Raw genomic sequence first — 15559 nt, forward strand, 5'->3', positions numbered from 1 at the left:
CACAACTATCTACTGGGGCTTTGGGGGGAAAAAATAAATAAAAATAAAATCTTTAAAAAAGAAGAATTCAAGAGCCACTCACCTAAACATGGATGTGCAGCACTTTTTCCTCAATTCTGTATAGTTTTCCTGGGCTTGCTGAGACAAGAATGGATGGGATTGTTACTAAGGCTCAGGGATAACAGAAGGGAAAAGGAGAAAGAGAAATACATATATAAATAGATTTTAAGATTTATAAGTATAATTTAAACATCTGCAATTTATGTCATTCTATATAATTGCCTCCAAATCTAGCCCCTGGCTTGCCCCCATAGCTGAGACCATGTCTCCCAATAATCTGGATGGTCCCCCAGCATATCTTGTTTTCCTCATATAAACCTAAGAGAAAGCTATCCAGAGAAAATCAGGAGCTAGCTTTCTCACATGTCTACCTTCCACATTTTACTTAACTATTTGAAGATCTATTGTTTCCATGGATGCAAATCTATTGGGAAGAATATATGTTTTCCTCAAAGAAGACTCTGTCCTCTACCCAGATGACTGAGCCCTAACTTGCTATGTGGTTACCCTGCAGAGGGCAAGATCAATACACCCACATCCCCAAACTGGTTCAAATGCAGAGACTAATAATGTTATACATATACCAATAGGGTATGAAAAGATTTATTATTCACATAATGAGACTTTAAGCAGGATAGGCTGGCCTGAAAATGGCTTGAGCAAGGAATGGGAAGGAATGGGTAGCTTTGGTTTTTATTGTGGTTGGGGAGTAGCATTAGGGTGAGAGTTTCTGTGTGGGCTAAGGTTTGTGTGGTGTGAACTTTCCCACCTGAGTCAAGGGAGGTGTGCTTATCAGCTTTTCAGCCTGGCTTATCAGCTTTCCCTAAGGTGAGGCAAAAGGGAAAATGTGACTGGTGGATCTTGAAAGCCATCAGGGGTCAAAGATCAAAAATGGAGTCAGACTCTTGATTACATGACTGTACAGTGAAAGTCAACCATATGAAAACACAAAACAAGAACCACAGTCTAAATAATAGTACTGGATCTTCTAGAAGGGTTACCAAATAGGATTTAGGAATAGAGACACAGGATGAAAACACATTTTCAGTTTTGGGCACATGAAGAAGGACTTGTGCTCAAGGATTAAGTAGAATACCAATTATAAAACTGAAGTACTATAATTGATAAAGCTAGACATAAGGTTGAATGGTTGAATATCTCCTGTCATAGGCCCTTGGCCTGGGAATATACTTAACTAATAGTAATCAAGGGCCTGAACTAGGGAGGAAGACAACAAGCAGGGCTCTAGCATGTAATGATGATAGGTACATCATCATTGTCTTCACTGAAGATATGTACTTCAGTGAATATTGTTTGTTAATCAAATTATATCTTCTTTAAAAGCTTGAAAATTATTTTCCTTTTAAATGTAATCAAGATAAGAAATTATGGATGTTATGGCAAATAATTTCTTAACAAAATACGCGTTACTTATTCACATCACCTTCCGCTTGGTTGTTCAATGAGTAGCTCTCCACGTGGAGAGTTTGGGAACCGGATTTGGTCCATCTGATATCTTTGCTATCTATTAGGGCCTCACTGGCGTCTACTGTTCATTCACTTTCAGCTAGTTGACAAATGGAGAGAGGATGGAGAACTGTGCATAATTTTTGTGATTAGTCCTGGATTTCACGTACATCAATTCAGTCCAAAAACAAATTACATTGGAATCCCAGTCCAATCATAACAAAGGCTAAGAAAGTGTTCCAGTGTTCCTTAGAAGAGTAAATGGGATTAGTGAGCATCTAGCCAGTTTCTGTCACACATGAATAGATAAAATCTATCAAATATAACATTGTACTAATGATGACATAGAAGTTCCACTGTAGCTGATCATTTTGGTCTTGCAGATAAGTAGGAGCTTAAGATATACTTCCTCATTTATTAATTGATTATAGTTGAAATGATTGAAGGCCAGTTTATTGGTTATATAAAATTAGCTTTGTTTTAGTAAATTTAAGTTGAAAGTTAAACAAAACCCATTTTGCTTAATTTCTTATTCTCCATACTGTTCTATCAGCAGAACATAAGATATTCTTAGTAGAGTCTTCGCATTCTAATCTTGATGGCAATTTCTGTAAATTAAGCAAGCTATTATTAATGTGCTAATCAATACAATTGTAGCAAAATCTTGAGTAAATATATTATTATAGAGCAGAATTGAGTAAAAAGCTGTCCTCATCTAGGACACAAACTTATGTTTTTCATTTTAAGACAAACCTAAACAGTAAAATAAACAGTAATTTGTCAAGACTTCATGTATTACAAGAAGTGATCAAGCTAAGACTGGATAAATATCCCAGTGATTTTTAGAAAGGATGCTTGAAATGAATGGAAGATTATCTTTCTAACTCTAAAAAGTTATCACTCCATGATAGCATTACAATGAAACTTAAATCAAGCATTTTCATTCTCCCGAGTATCATTATTTGTAAATGATACTTTTATCCTTTGTTTTTCCTGGAAAGTTAATAGATTTCATAGTTATGGTTTTTCTTAAACACGTCCCTTACAAGTCAAAAAGGAGAGAAAAAATAGTTTATTAATTATCTATTCCTATGTAAAAATTACCTCAAAACTTAGCAACTTAAAACAATTTTTATTTTCTCACAGAGACTGTGGGTCTGGAATCTGGTAGTGATTTAGGTGGGTGGTTATTGTTTAAGTTCTCTCATGAGATTTCAGTCAAGCTGTTGATTGTAGCTGCATTTTCATTAGAAGGCTTGACTGAGGGAGGTTCCACTTAAAAACTCACTCATGTGATCGTTAATAGGCCTCAGTTTCTTGTTGGCTGTTGGTCAGGTAGAGATTTCAGTTCCTCAGGTATGGGCCCCTCCATAACCTGAAAATGTGTCCTCAGGATATGACAACTGCCTTCCCCCTAAGTAGTGACTGACAGTAACATTGCTAAGAACAGTTTAAAGAACCAAAACATGAAATCAAAGTAGATATGATAAGATAACAGAAAATGATACGAAGTAATTATAAGAGCCGAGGAAGCAAATGGAAGAGAAAAATAAAACCATTAAAGAGTTGAAACCCTCATTATTGGCACTAACAGGGCAACTGAAAAGACAGGAACATAGCAACCAAATTTGAAAAAGTCAAACAACTAGGAAAAGAATAAAGATAGAAAAGTTGTTACAGAGATAATAGAGAAGACATTAAAAAAAAAAAACAGGGTATGCTGAAGTGGTATGAAGAGAACAGAACAAATGAAGAGGAAATCTTGAAAAAGAAAGTCTTGAATCTGCAAGTTATACAAAATGACTAACAGCAAGACATATCCAGTAAAACTTTTGAAATTCAAGGATGAGAAAAGAGTCCAGGCATGAAATCTAGTCACTTAAGAAAGTCAGGTTGGTCTCAGACATCACCATGGTAATGTTCAATGTGATCAGACAGTGTAAGAATATCTACAAAGTCATTAGTGAAATTAATAGTGAATGCCTAATTTGATACCTAGCCAAGTTGTCTTTCAATTATAAAGACAATAAACAGATGTTCTTAACCAGTAACAAGGAATATAGCACATGTGATCTTTTTATTGAGAACAAATAAGAAACTTAAAAATGGAAAACCACAGTGAGGAGACACAATAAGTGTTTAATCTCACAATAAGAAGAACTATGAATAATAAACTATGTGAACTGTGATTAACAAACAAAACTGAGAAAATTCAAGAAGTAAACTTGGAGGAAGTGAGAGAAAGTATCTTATTTGAGAAGGTATCTTATTTCATCACTCTTTGTAGCAGAGAATCACCAGATCATTTCTAAGTTGAAACAATCCTCTCCTGAAGAAAGGACCCTCTTGATGTACGAATCTCATATTTCATAGACAATAACCTCTAACACTGTAGATTCAGCGAACTACAGATATTTTGTAGTCTGTTAATAAACAGTCTGATAAACAAAAACAAAAAAACACTCAAAAACATAACTCCTAGGAGAGGGGGGCGGAGTCAAGATGGCGGCGTAGGCAGACTCTGAACTCACCTCCTCCCGTGGACACAGCCAATTTACGACTACTCGTGGAAAAATTACCCCTGAGACAGAACTGAAAACTGGATAAGAGGAACTCCTGCAACAACGGACAATCCTAACTGGGGTAGAAGAGGCAGAGACTCCCTTCCGGAGAGGAAAAACGCCGCCTTCACAAGCCGCCAGCTTCACGGCCGCCGGGAGCAGCGCACAGGTACGCAGCCTCCCTGGAGGCGCGGGGGCCCTGAGCCGGGGAGCGCCCCCGCTGTGGGCATTTTGTGGACCCAGCACAATCGAGACCAGCGGCATAATATCTGACTTTGCCTGCTACTAAAGCATTGGGGAGCACCCCCAGAAAACCCGGTTCACAAAGAAACTAAAACTGGCTCTTAAAAGGCTGGCGCACAAACTCACCCGTTCCAGAAAGCATCCTAAAATCACCAGAAAGAAAGGTGCACAGTGCTTCGGTGACAAGAGACTCACCTAATAGGCCCTGAGTGCATCTCGGTGAGGGGTGAGACCTCTCCAGGGACTGGGACATTGGCGGCGGCCATTGTTGTGGCCTGGTGTGAGCGTGCTGACACAGACGCCATTGGAGTTCTCCCTGAGACCTGCTAGCCCAGGGTCTGCTCCACCCGCTAGAGCACCGATTTAATCCAGCTCAGCCAGGGCAGGCAGCCCACCCTAGAGACTGGCCCCACCCAACAACAAGCCCTCAGGCAACTTGTGGGCCTGCATAGATTGGTGACTGGATTCTCTGCAGCCTGGCAACTGAGCCGACTTGAGTGGGGCAGGGTGTGCACAAGGAGCGGGCGGAGAGTGTGGGGTGGTGGCGGAGTGTGTGGGGCTCCCGCCGTGGAGAGACTGGGTCCGCTTGGGGGTCGGGGCGCTCACACGGGGCAGGACTGTGTTGACTGTGTGTGTGGACCTGTGGGCAACAGGGCTTGTCAGCTGCAGAAGACTTGTGCTTCTCAAAGACCCACATAGGAGGTTTGCCCCACCTTCCAAAGCCTGAAACAATTGGGTGCTCCTGTGCCTGAGGGCAGCCCCACCCAGCTGCAATCCTCAGAGAGCTGACAAGAGACCTAATAGGCTAGAGGCTTACAGCAATTCTAAGGCCCTGAGCCTAACAACCTGCCACACTGGGGGCCTACTCACTTAAAAGAAATACTGCAACACAAATGTGGTATTAGAACTTACAGCCAACTGTGCTGGGGCTCCCCACACCTGATAAAGAGACTGAAGGGCCCACAACAACTACAAGCAGCTGAGCATTACAACAGCTGGCCAGGAGCATAACTCAGCCTCCCTGGGCGCCTATAGGGAGAGCTAACAGGCCACAATAGAAGGACACACATAGCCCACATAGGGGCCACCCCTGGAACATTGAGAACTGAGGGAAGCACACTGGAAGCCTCCTAAGGCATCACTTACATAAGGTCACCTATCCAAGAGCAGGAGACGTAGCTGACCTACCTAATACGTAGACACAAGCACAGGGAAAAAGGCAAAATGAGGAGGCAAAAGAATACATTCCAAGTAAGGGAACAGGACAAAACCCCAGAAAGGGAACTAAGTGAAACAGAAATGAGCAACCTACCTGACAGAGAGTTCAAACTAAGAGTGTTAAGGATGCTCACTGATCTGGGGAGAAGAATAGATGAACTCAGTGAGAATGTCAACAAAGAAATGGAAGATATAAAAAAGAACCAATCAGAAATGAAGAATACAATACTGGAAATGAAAAACTCATTAGAGGGACTCAAAAGCAGAGTAGAGGATACAGAAGAACAGATCTGTGAGCTGGAAGAAAGACTAGAAGAAATTACCCAAGGTGAACAGGTAAAAGAGAAAAGAATTAAAAAGAGTGAGGACAGTCTAAGGGACCTCTGGGACAACATCAAGCGCACTAACATCCGTGTTATAGGTGTCCCGGAAGGAGAAGAGCGAGACAAGGGGGCAGAGAATCTATTTCAAGAAATAATAGATGAAAACTTCCCTAACCTAAGGAAGGAAACAGACATCCAGGTACAGGAATCACAGAGAGCCCCAAACAAGATAAACCCAAAGAGGCCCACACCAAGACACATCATAATCAAAATGTCCAGAATTAAAGATAAAGAGAGAATCCTAAAAGCCGTAGGAGAATGTCAAGTTACATACAAAGGAAACCCCATAAGGCTATCAGCTGACTTCTCAGCAGAAACCTTACAGGCTAGAAGAGAATGGCACGATATATTTAAAGTGCTAAAAGGAAAAAACTTACAGCCAAGAATACTCTACCCAGCAAGGTTATCGTTCAAAATGGAAGGAGAGATCAAAATTTTCCCAGATAAGCAAAAATTAAAGGAGTTTGTCACCAAGAAACCAGTGTTACAAGAAATGTTAAAGGGACTGATTTAAGGGGAAAAGAGAAGACCACAAATAGGAAAAATTATCTATTTCCACGATTAGAACGTAATGGATACAAATGCACAAAAAAGAGGTTAGATATGATATCAAAAACATAAAAGGAGGGAGGAGGGGAGTTAAAGAGTACGGCTTTCAGACAGAGGTCAAACTAAAGTGACCATCAATTCTGTATAGAAGAAGAAAGGAACAGAGAAGGACTACTAAAACACTGAGGGAAAAAAAAAAAAGTTAAAAAATGGCAGTAAGTACATACTTATCAATAGCTACTTTAAACGTCAATGGACTAAATGCCCCAATTAAAAGGCATAGGGTGGCTGACTGGATAAAAAAACAAGACCCATATATATGCTACATACAAGAGACACACTTCAGACCTAAAGACACTCACAAACTGAAAGTGAAGGGATGGAAAAAGATACTCCACGCAAATGGCAATGAAAAGAAAGCTGGGGTAGCAGTACTCATATCAGACAAAATAGACTTTAAAACAAAAACTGTAAAACGAGACAAAGAAGGGCATTACATAATGATCAAGGGAACAATCCAACAAGAGGATATAACACTTGTAAATATCTACGCACCCAATGTAGGTGCACCTAAATATATAAAGCAATTATTAACAGACATAAAAACAGAAATAGACAGTAACAAAATAAGAGTAGGGGACTTTAACACTCCACTTACACCAACGGATAGATCATCCAAACAGAAGATCAATAAGGAAACATTGGCCTTAAACGACACACTAGAACAGATGGACCTAGTAGATGTATACAGAGCATTCCATCCAAAAACCGAAGAATACACGTTCTTTTCAAATGCACGTGGAACATTCTCCAGGATTGATCACATATTAGGCCACAAAACAAGTCTCCATAAATTTAAGAAGATTGAAATAATACCAAGCATCTTTTCTGACCACAACGGTATGAAACTAGAAATCAACTATAGGAAGAAAATCAGAAAAGCCACAAATACATGGAGATTAAACAAAATGCTACTGAACAATGACTGGGTTAACGAAGAAATCAAAGAAGAAATCAAAAAATACCTGGAGACAAATGAAAATGAAAATACGACATGCCAGAATTTATGGGATACAGCAAAAGCGGTTCTAAGAGGGAAGTTTATAGCGATACAGGCCTATCTCAACAAACAAGAAAAAGCTCAAATAAACAATCTAAAAATGCACCTAAAGGAACTGGAAAAAGAAGAACAAACAAAGCCCAAAATCAGTAGAAGAAGGGAAATAATAAAAATCAGAGCAGAAATAAATGCAATAGAGACCAAAAAAACAATAGAAAAAATTAATAAAACCAAGAGCTGGTTCTTTGAAAAGATCAACAAAATAGACAAACCTTTAGCTAGACTCACCAAGAAAAAAAGAGAGAAGGCACAAATAAGTAAAATCAGAAATGAAAGAGGAGAGGTTACAACAGACAACTCAGAAATACAAAAGATTATAAGAGAATACTATGAAAAACTATATGCCAACCAATTTGACAATCTGGAAGAAATGGATAAATTCTTAGAATCATACAACCTTCCAAAACTGGATCAAGAAGAAGTAGAGAATTTGAATAGACCAATCACCGGTAAGGAGATCGAAACAGTAATCAAAAACCTCCCCAAAAATAAAAGTCCAGGACCAGACGGCTTCCCTGCTGAATTCTACCAAACATTCAAAGAAGACTTAATACCTATCCTTCTCAAACTCTTCCAAAAAATTGAGGAGGTGGGGAAGCTCCCTAACTCATTCTACGAAGCTGACATTACCCTGATACCAAAACCAGACAAGGACAACACAAAAAAAGAAAATTACAGGCCAATATCACTGATGAACATCGATGCGAAAATCCTCAACAAAATACTAGCAAATCGCATACAACAATACGTTAAAAAGATTATACACCATGATCAAGTGGGATTTATTCCAGGGATGCAGGGATGGTTTAACATTCGCAAATCAATCAACGTAATACACCACATTAATAAAATGAAGAACAAAAATCACATGATCATCTCAATAGATGCCGAGAAAGCATTTGACAAGATCCAGCATCCATTTATGATAAAAACTCTGAATAAAATGGGTATAGAAGGAAAGTACCTCAACATAATAAAGACCATATATGAGAAACCCACAGCTAATATCATCCTCAATGGTGAAAAAGTGAAAGCCATCCCTCTAAGAACAGGAACCAGACAAGGATGCCCACTGTCACCACTCCTATTTAACATAGTACTGGAAGTCCTAGCCAGAGCAATCAGGCAAGAGAAAGAAATAAAAGGGATCCAAATTGGAAAGGAAGAAGTGAAACTGTCACTATTTGCAGATGACATGATTTTATATATAGAAAACCCTAAAGAATCCACCAGAAAACTTTTAGAAGTAATAAACGAATATGGTAAAGTTGCAGGATACAAAATCAACATACAAAAATCAGTTGCATTTCTGTACACTAACAACGAAGTAGCAGAAAGAGAAATTAAGAATACCATCCCATTTACAATTGCAACAAAAACAATAAAATACCTAGGAATAAACTTAACCAAAGAGGTGAAAGATCTGTACACCGAAAACTATAAAACACTTCTGAAAGAAATTGAAGAAGACACAAAGAAATGGAAAGATATTCCGTGCTCTTGGATTGGAAGAATTAACATAGTTAAGATGTCCATATTTCCTAAAGCCATCTATAGATTCAATGCAATCCCTATCAAACTTCCAACAACATTTTTCACAGAAATAGAACAAAGAGTCCTAAAATTCATATGGAACAACAAAAGACCCCGAATAGCTAACGGAATCCTGAGAAAAAAGAACAAAGCTGGAGGTATCACACTCCCTGATTTCAAAATATACTACAAAGCTATAGTAACTAAAACAGCATGGTACTGGCACAAAAACAGACACACAGATCAATGGAATAGAATCGAAAGCCCAGAAATCAACCCACACATCTATGGACAGCTAATCTTTGACAAAGGAGCCAAGAACATACAATGGGGAAAAGAAAGTCTCTTCAACAAATGGTGTTGGGAAAACTGGATAGCCATATGCAAAAAAATGAAAGTAGATCCTTACCTTACACCATACACAAAAATTAACTCCAAATGGATTAAAGACTTGAATGTAAGACCTGAAACTGTGAAAGTTCTAGAAGAAAACATAGGCAGTACGCTCTTCGACATCGGTCTTAGCAACATCTTTTCAAACACCACATCTGACCGGGCAAGAGAAACAATAGAAAAAATAAACAAATGGGACTACATCAAACTAAAAAGCTTCTGCACAGCAAAGGAAACCATCAACAAAACGAAAAGACAACCTAACAATTGGGAGAAGATATTTGCAAACCATACATCTGATAAGGGCTTAATCTCCAAAATATATAAAGAACTCATGCATCTCAACAACAAAAAAACTAACAACCCAATTAAAAAATGGGCAAAAGATCTGAACAGACATTTCTCCAAAGAAGATATACAGATGCCCAACAGACACATGAAAAGATGTTCAAAATCACTAACTATCAGGGAAACGCAAATCAAAACTACAATGAGATATCACCTCACGCCCGTCAGAATGGCTATAATTAACAAGACAGGAAACAACATATGTTGGAGAGGATGTGGAGAGAAGGGAACTCTCATACACTGCTGGTGGGAGTGCAAACTGGTGCAGCCACTATGGAAAACAGTATGGAGATTCCTCAAAAAATCAAGGATAGAACTACCATATGATCTAGCTATTCCACTGTTGGGTATTTATCCAAAGAACTTGAAAACACCAATTTGCAAAGGTACATGCACCCCTGTGTTCATTGCAGCCTTATTCACAATAGCCAAGACTTGGAAGCAACCTAAGTGCCCATCAAGGGACGAATGGATAAAGAAGCTGTGGTATATATACACAATGGAATACTACTCAGCCATAAGAAACGACGAAATCCAGCCATTTGTGACAACATGGATGGACATTGAAGGTATAATGCAAAGTGAAATAAGTCAGAGGGAGAAGGTCAAATACCACATGATTTCCTTCATTAAGTAGTAGATAATAACAACAATAAACAAACACATAGGGACAGAGATTGGATTGGTGGTTACCAGAGGGGAAGGGGGGAGGGAGGAGGGTGAAAGGGATAATTTGGTACATGTGTGTGGTGATGGGTTGTAATTAGTATTTTGGTGGTGAACATGATGTAGTCCATGCAGAAATAGAAGTACAATGATGTACACCTGAAATTTTTGCAATGTTATAAACCAATGTTACTGCAATAAACAAAAAATTAAAAAAAATAAAATAAAATAAAATAAAACATAACTCCTAGGAGAAATTAACGTCGTGTTTGATGGCATCTGCCGGTTACACAAATAACTCAACGGTTTTACCTGGTTAAAGATTTTGATTTATTGGTTATCAAGACCTTTGTGATGATTTAGTGTCGTGTGTTTTGAAGTCTGTCTCCACAAGTTACAGATTCCATCAAGCCCCAAATTGCAAAAGTAAGGACATTGCTTTACACAATGCATCTTCATTATTAATCGAGTTCACTACTGCAGGAGAATGAATCGAATCATCTGTCTGAGTTCACCTATAATAATACCTTTTTGATATGGCGTTTGAAAACGAATCTGTTCAGAGATCTGAGAATCAGAGATTCAGAGATCAGAGAATCTGTTCACTCCTTATAATAAATCTTATTTCTAAGAGTAAAAGGAGAGAGAGAGCAAGCAAGCGAGTGAGCTCAGGTGAGCACATGCTAAGATGCTTTTGGAAGTGACAATGAACAACGAAGAGATATCTAACAAAGTATAGGCAGAAATAATAGAATACACGTTGTTCAATCTAGTACCTTATTTTTGCAAATCTTACCCTTCTGCTTTTTCCTAGCCTGACAACCCTTTCTTTCTCTTGATCTGTTTTGACAAATTTCAGAACATAAGATTTGGAACCACAGAACCTTAGTTAAAATCAACTATTTACTATGTGGCTAATTTTGCAGAAGTCTCCTCTCAGAACCTCAGAGTTTTCATCTTGAATTAGAAATAATTATAATGCTCAGTTCAGAAAATTAAATAATAATATATATGAAAGTGCTTTATAAATGTCATAACATAAATATAATAATTATTGTTCTTATTATAATAAGTAATAGCATTAGGAGTAGTAATCATAGTGGTAGTAGTAATCAGCTTCTAGATTCCAACAGCCCTGCATTTGTATCCCAGGTTTGTCATTTATTCGCTATATAACTACATAAATAGTTAATTGATTTCAGCTTCAGTTTTGTCATCTATAAAATGGGATTAATTAGTTACATGGTTGTTGTCAGTGTTACATGGTATATTGCATGTAAATTATTTAGTATAATTCCTGGCATGTAGTAATTATATCACAAGTAAATGTTAGTTATTATTATTATTATTAATTATAACATTGAGTACTTGTGATGTACTAAGTATTTACAAATGTAATGTCAATCAAAACTCGTAATAGTACTGTAAGGCAGACGTTATTATTCACAATTAATAAATGGAGCAGCAAAGAATAAAAATAGTTGGCTAAAGGCTAGAAAATGAAGGTACTAGAATTTGAACCCATGTGTCTGACTTTAATACACAAGAGTTTTATAATATATAAAAATATGTATATTTATTACAAGTTAATTTATGCATCATAGGTGTTTATGATATTAATTTAAATAATCACACAGGCATACCTCGGAGATATTGTGGGTTTGGTTCCAGACCACCAATAAAACAAACATTGCAATAAAGAAAGTCACATGATTTTTTTTGTTTCCCAGTGCATATAAAAATTATGTTTACACTATACTGCAGTCTATTCAGTGTGCAATAGCATTATGTCTAACAAAACAATGTACATACCTTAATTAAAAATTACTTTATTGCTAAAAAATGCTAACCATCATCTGAGACTTCAACGAGTCATAATCTTTTTGCTGGTAGAGAGTCTTGCCTCGATGTTGATGACTGCTGACTGATCAGGGTGGTGGTTGCTGAAGGTTGGGGTGGCTGTGCCAGTTTCTTAAAATAAGACAGTAATGAAGTTTGCCACATCGATTGACTCTTCCTTTCACAAATGATTTCTCTGTAGTATATGAAGTTGTTTGATAGCATTTTACGCACAGTAGAACTTCTTTCAAAATTAGAGTCAATACTCTCAAGCCTTGCAGCTGCTTTATCAATTAAGTTGATGTAATATTCTAAAGCCTTTGTTGTCATTTCAACAATCTTCACAGCATCTACACTAGGAGAGGTTCTGTCAAGAAACCACTGTCCTTGCTCATCCATAAGAAGCAACTCCTCATCAGTTAAAGTTTTGTCATGCAATTGCAGCAATTCAGTCACATCTTCAGGCTCCACTTCTAATTCTAGTTCTCTTGCCATTTCTACCATATCTGCAGTTACTTCCTCCACTGAAGTCTTGAACCCTTCAAAGTCATCCACGAGGATTGGAATCGACTTCTGCCAAACTTATGTTGATATTTTGACCTCTCCCCATGATTCACAAATGTTCTGAATAGCATCTAGAAAGGTGAATCCATTCCAGAAGGTTTTCAGTTTACTTTGCCCAGATCCATCAGAGGAATCACTAAGGCAGCTATAACCTTACAAAATGCAATTCTTAGATAATAAAACATGAAAGTCGAAATTACTCCTTGATCCATGGGCTGCAGAATGGATGTTATGTTAGCAGCATGAAAACAACGTTAATCTCATTATACATCTCCGTCAGAGTTCTTGGGTGACCAGGTGCACTGTCAATAAGCAGTAATATTTTGAAAGGGATCTTTTTTTCTGAGCTGTGTGTCTCAACAGTGGGCTTAAAATATTTAGTCAACAATATTATAAATACATATGCTGTCATCTAGGCTTTGTTGTTCTATTTATAGAACACAGGCATAGTAGATTTAGCGTAATTACTAAGGGCCCTAGAATTTTCAGAATGGTAAATGCATATTGGCTTCAACTTAAAGTCACCAGCTGTATTAGCCCCTAACAAGAGTCAGCCTGTCCTTTGAAGCTTTGAATCCAGGCATTGACTTCTCCTTTCTAGCTATAAAAGTCCTAGATGGTATCTTCTTCCAATATAATGCTGTTTCATCTACATTGAAAATCTGTTGCTTGGTGTAGCCACCTTCATTAATTATGTTAGCAGGATCTTCTGGATAACGTGCTGCAGTTTCTACATCAGCCCTTGCTGCTTTCCTTGCACTTTCAAGTTACGGAGATGGCTTCTTTCCATAAACCTCATGAAACAACCTCTACTAGCTTCAAGCTTTTCTTCTGCAGCTTCCTCACCTGTCTCAGCCTTCATGGGATTGAAGAGAGTTAGAGCCTTGCTCTGGATTAGGCTTTGTCTTAGGGATATGTAGTGCTCGGTTTGATCTTCTATTCAGACCACTAGAACTTTCTCCATATTAGCAATAAGGCTATTTCACTTTCTTATCATTCGTGTCTTCCCTGAAGTAGCACTTTTAATTTTCTTCAAAACTTTTCCTTTGCATTCACAATTTTGCTAACTGGTGCAAGAGGCCTAGGTTTCAGCCTATCTCAGCTTTCAACATGTCTTCCTCACTAAGCTTAATCATTTCTAGCTTTTGATTAAAGCAAGAGACATATGACTCTTCCTTTCACTTGAATGCTTAGAGGCCATTGAAGGATTATTAATGGGGCTAATTTCAATATTGTTGTGTCTTGGGAAATAGGGAGGCCCGAGAAGAGGGAGAGAGATAGGGGAACAGCGGGTTGGTGGAGCAATCAGAATACACACAACATTTATTGATTAAGTTTGCCATCTTATAGGGGCGCAGTTCATGGAGTCCCAAAACAATTACAATAGGAACTTTGAAGATCACTGATCACATACCATCATAACAAATATAATAATAACAAAAAACTTTGAAATATTGCAAGAATTACCAAAATGCAACACAGAGACACAAAGTGAGCAAATGCTTTAGGAAACATGGCAGCAATAGACTTGTTCGACACAGGGTTGCCACAAACTTTCGATTTGTAAAAAATGCACTATCTGTGAAGCACAATAAAAAGCAAAGCACAATAAAGTGAGATGTACCTGTATTTTTAATGTGTAAAGACCAGAGGGATTATTTTTTTCATGACTTGATTGTTCAGTTTAATTCTAATGGGGAATTTGAGAAGATTTCATGTGCTTTTCCAAATTTTTATAAATCCATTTTGGTGCAACAACAAATACAATGTTTTGTCAATAATTTGCTCTAGCTGTTTATTTACCAAATCACTTACTTCGTAATTTGGTATGGGGAAACACATTTCACTTATTTTCATGTAACATTTTTTTGCTGTAGTTTAAGAAAAAGAACTTCAGCTATGTTACCTAGGACTCAAAAAAAAATACTTGTCAGTGCCTGCTCATTGTGAGTGCTCAGTTTTTATTGGCTGAATATTTAGAATACTGTGAACACTTTTGTTTTTCTTTGCCCAAAAGAATGGATATATAATATGATTAAAGAAAGCAAATCAATTTACTCTAAATCCATTATTCTAAATATAGAAGTATACATCTTTTTCAGTAATAATTTTTTTAAGTTTGAGTTTCCTGGGGCATTCATTCTTACATTTCTCTCCTGATATTTTCTTGTGGTTATCCACAGAGGATGTAAACCTCCAACTGTTTGGTACAAACTTGGAAATATGTCTTTCCTAAAATCTTCCCTCTTCATTTTTCTAAGGCAGTGGTTTTAAACAAGGGTGATTTTGACCCGAGGGGATGTTTAACAATGTCTGGAGACCTTTTTGATCATCACTCTTTGGGGAGGTATGCTACTGGAATCTAGTGGGTAGAGGCCAGGGATGATGGTAAACATCTTACAAGGCACAGGACAGCTCTCATAACCTATTTTTATTTCTACTTTTCCAAGAAATTTTCATTAGTTTAAAATTACCCTTATCATAGGATTTCTCTGAGTATTAACTAATTAAATGAGACAAAATCTAGTATGTGGCATATAGTAGGCACTTAATAAGTTTAAGTTCTCTTCCCTCTTGCCTTCCTTTTATGCCTTTTCTCTTCTGATCTCCTTATT

The 15559-nt window shown here is 37.6% G+C and overlaps 1 protein-coding gene across 5 annotated transcripts in view; it reads left to right on the forward strand.

Moving 5' to 3' along the window:
- CNTN5 (contactin 5) overlaps positions 1–15559 on the forward strand; it is an 824990-nt gene that overhangs the window by 356671 nt on the left and 452760 nt on the right. The gene's annotated exons all lie outside the window — the stretch shown is intronic.

This window comes from Ceratotherium simum, chromosome 7, assembly GCF_057802395.1.
Source record: "Ceratotherium simum simum isolate JZ-2026a chromosome 7, ASM5780239v1, whole genome shotgun sequence".
In the NCBI taxonomy this organism is placed as follows: domain Eukaryota; kingdom Metazoa; phylum Chordata; class Mammalia; order Perissodactyla; family Rhinocerotidae; genus Ceratotherium; species Ceratotherium simum.